The sequence below is a fragment of the Anas acuta genome, chromosome 1, assembly GCF_963932015.1.
Source record: "Anas acuta chromosome 1, bAnaAcu1.1, whole genome shotgun sequence".
Classification (NCBI taxonomy): Eukaryota; Metazoa; Chordata; class Aves; order Anseriformes; family Anatidae; genus Anas; species Anas acuta.
In genome coordinates this window covers 198,223,689-198,227,786 of record NC_088979.1, presented here as the reverse complement: position 1 = coordinate 198,227,786, position 4,098 = coordinate 198,223,689, and the positions used below count along the sequence as shown (strand labels likewise).

Here is a 4,098-nt window from a genome sequence, read left to right as displayed (position 1 = left end):
AGAAACCCTCCTCAGAGACTGCATCCTTCAGATCTGAGTTTGCTGTTGCTCTGCAGGGATCCACCGGCTGAGCTGAGATGCTCTGCAGGGCAGCGTGGATATTTTCCTGCTGTGAACTCAGCGTGGGTCTGACAAGTGCTGGAGCCAAAGCGAGCTAATCAGAGGAGAGTCAATAGAGCCAGTTAGCACTCAGACTGTGCTTTCAGCCACTCATGCATGTGTCACAGTTACTCATTTACTTCCTGTGCTTAGACAGGCTCCTGGACTTTGGGACAGACGTGTGGTTTTCCCAGGCAGGAGCTCTTCCTCCCCTTTCACGCATCTTTAGAGATATTTCAACCAAAGGTTTCTCCCTCCAGGCTGGGTCATTTTCTTTGCTGTTTCTATGGCAAAGCAGGTGATTTAAGGCTTTTAATAAAACACGGCTCGGCTCTGTCTCTCTTTGCCTTTAAAATATTGATGGAGTTGTGTTACTCCAGGTATCAAATGAGAGCACAGTGCTTGGAGTCTGGCTGCCCTTCTGATGGGTGTAGGTGATCTGAAACCTCAGCCCAGATGTCTTCTATTTCTATATCCATGATGCTTCCTTCGCAGTCCAGAGTACAACATATCAAACCCAGATTTCTTCCCCTGCGCCCACCCCTCTTTAAAATGGGCAACCTACAAGTTGCCCTATTAGTGTTAGGAAAAAGATGTTTTTTCTACCTTCTTCTGTCTGTGCCTCTCTAAGTTGAGTCGTTTTGCTCTTCTAGTTTGACATTTGTTCCATCATATTTAATTATTTTTATATCAGTGGCTGGGTTAGGCGATTCTGATAAAAAAGAAATAATAATCATATTCCCTGGTCAACATTGCCCAGTAGTTCTTTTTGCTTCTTTCTTTCTTTTGAACAATAATCATAACCATGAAGAAACAGGGTCTCTCTTCAGGGATCAGCTAGGAATTCACTGCTATCTCAAGGAGTTTGCAAAAAGGTACTTTATGCATATTATTGAAAAGAGTGGGTTTTTTTGTTTGTTTGTTTGTTTTGTTTTTAATTATTGAGATTTTTTTTAAATTATTGAATGGAAAAATAAGAAGAAGGATTAAAGAATTGGTATGGATGGAGCCTTTTTCCTGCTCCTCCTTCTTATAATTTTTTCCTTTCTTGGACCTTTTGGACTTTTCTCTTCCCTGCTCCCCATTGTCCCCATCCTGCACTCCACATGATCTCGCTTTCCTCTCCCTCTGTCCCTAATCTCTGACAAACCTCCCCAGTTTAAATGCAGCTTCCTTCAGATAGGGAACTCTCTGAATCACTGCTGAAGGGGAACTGTTCCTCTCATTCCAGCGGGCCTTTTCTCCCTTTATCATTCACTTTTTCTTATTATCACCTGGGTGACAGCCTAGGTGTCATCCTTAGCTGACTCTTGTCCATCTATTCTCAGGGTCACGTAGACACTTTTCCCCTGGTATCTCCCAGACGTGACCTTTCCAGCCACTCACACAACGAAGATGCTCTGCAGGCTCTTTCCTCTGATATCTTTACTCCTGCAGGAACTTTTCCTGGGCAGACCCAGTCTTGGCTCATGGCTGCCCACCCAACTTGCTGCTATACACACTGATTTCCCACCACGACTGATCCTGTTCACCACCCATCTCTTCCCCTTGTCTCCCTCATCCAACACCCACCCCTTGCTTCCTGCCAGGCTCTTTCAGAAGAGCTCCAAGGCAAGGACCTCCTCAGCACCACGTTTCTCCAACATCTGGTTCACGAGCCGTGCCTGCAGGTCCAAGAATAAGAATAACAACATCGTGCAAGCTGATTCCAGCCCAAGGCAGCAGAGGCCAGAAGTTGCTGTGCTCAGAAGTCTGTTCATAAATCAACGTGAAATGCGCTGTCTGAGCGGGGCTCCCAGTAGACACACATCTGCATAACACATACCACTGACACAACTGGCAGTGGGAAAAATATCTAAACATATCATTCCCACAGCTGCGGAGGAATGAATAAAGATGGCTAGCTCCCCTGTCCCTAGGGTGAACCCTGATCCAGGTAAAGGCAGTATTTAGGAGTTAGAGGTTTTAAAGGCAGAGAGAGGACCATTAGAAAAGTCTAATCTGACCGCACTGGCTAGAAAATGTCCCCAGGACCATAACACAATTTGAAAGAAGAAAGCTGAAATAAAGACACCCAACCCTCAATTTAAAATCTCAGAAGGTGAAGAAGCTCAGCCTTTGGTGAGATCTTACAATGCTAAAATCTTTTGTTTTCTCCCATTCTGGATTTATCTGGCTTTGGCTTCCAGCCTTATGATCAGGTCGTGCTGTTGTCTGCTACATGGAAAAATAAAAATAAAAAATCCACATACATTAAAAACCTTCACATGGTTTCAGCATGTATAATTCAAAAATCAATTCTTTCTTTGAGTAAATTGAATACAAATAGCTTCTTTCACTTGGTGGCAGAGTGACCAGACTACCAGTTATTATTTTAGCTTGCTTGCCCCTGATTTTCATCATCCTTTTCTCCTGCGTAGACCAGAGATGAAGGCTGTATGGTAGAGACTGGTCTCCAAAGAGCTAGTGAGTGGGTAGCACCACCTCTCCGATATAGTTTGCTGCTCCTTCACCCAAGCATGGTATTTATTCTGCCAGCGAGTCTTATTACAAGTGTGGAGCAATTTGCCATGGTCACTCCTGCAGAAAAACTGTATGGGCAAAGTACAGACATACCTCAGTCAAGTGGAGGCAATTCTGGCCCAATTTTTGGCCAGAGCAATTGTCCCTCCCACACCTGATCAATCACAGTGGGTCTCTTCAGCTACAGGATCCCAGAGGAACCATGATGAAAGTGGTGCTGGTCATGTCCCAGTCCTACTGCAGCAGTGATAGTACAGGATTTTGACTTCTTGTCTGGAAATAAAAAGATGGAGATGTGTAGTGTTTTGTTCAATTTTTTTTTATTATTATTTTTTTTGTATTTATACCCTGTCCCTCTGTTTTTGAAGAACTGAGCCATTTTTCAGTTTTGAATCACAACTGGAGGCAACGTGTTTGACACCATCATTTCCCAAAGTGAATTTACCTGATGTGCAGGTAGATCCAGCAGAAGCAGGTCTCCAGAGATGTCTCGCACCCTGCAGCCTTCCAGTCCACAGGAATTGCCTTACCTTTCCCTCATCACCCAGAAACCAACATCTGACCACAGAGGGTTTTGTGTAGAGCCCATGCTGTACGTAATGAGAATTATGAGTCTCAAACTATCACTGACTGAGTAGGAATGGGCACTCGTGTCCAGTTCTGGGCCCACGCACACCAACCTTTCTTCTTGTACTTTGCCTGGATAAAACAAAAAGGGGAGAGAGGCAACTCTAGTGAGTGATCTCGGCACAATGTATAGTTAATGCAATTGAACTCACCCTGTGCTCAGTTTTCACAACTGGGTTCTTATTCTGATGAGTTAATTCCCTTTGACATCTCTTATGTTCCTCCCCTGCTTTCATTGAGTCTAAAATAACCCAACTGTCCATCTTGCTTATGGAATTACTGAACTTTTAAGAGAACACAAAGTGCACTCGCATGAGGATTTGGGATTAAACCTCTCTTGTTTATGTTAAACATAACATCTTAATTCATCCTTTGCTGGAGGGCAAATGAGTCTCCACAGCCCCAAAGAAACCTGCTTTCAAGCCCTGGAGCAAAGGTCAGTGCAATTTGTTTCTTATTACAGCTGTTCTTTCCAGTAAAGTTGTCTCATGGTATATGACAGTCCTCTTGCAAAACACCTTTGTGCAATTTACAGCATTTTTACTTAAATATTTTCCATTGGAAGACAGCATATGCTTAATTTTCAGCACGTTTCTGCTCTCAGTCTGCACAGATCAGTGGAGTACCTGACTTTTTATCCAGGGATGTGATAAGGAACATAACTACCTGCCATCCACACCTCACCCAGCACCCAAAGAGCTCTGGAGTTGGGGAGCGAATCCCACTGAAGCTAGCAGTTCCCAAATTGGGTTGGCTCCAGTCTCTCAGCTCTGTGGTTGTGTATCTTGGGTACAGACCTGTGGGAAGAAGGGCAAGGCAGCACAGATCACTGAGTCGTAGATTGCTGTT

General features: G+C 44.1%; 1 long non-coding RNA gene across 1 annotated transcript; it reads right to left on the bottom strand.

The window, feature by feature from the left end:
- Positions 1-1,005: 1,005 nt before the first annotated feature.
- LOC137849894 (uncharacterized) lies at positions 1,006-3,520 on the bottom strand. Its single transcript, XR_011092132.1, has 2 exons — positions 3,068-3,520; positions 1,006-2,895 (listed from the first exon to the last, which is right to left on the bottom strand). It is a non-coding gene; the product is annotated as an uncharacterized lncRNA (long non-coding RNA).
- Positions 3,521-4,098: the final 578 nt, after the last annotated feature.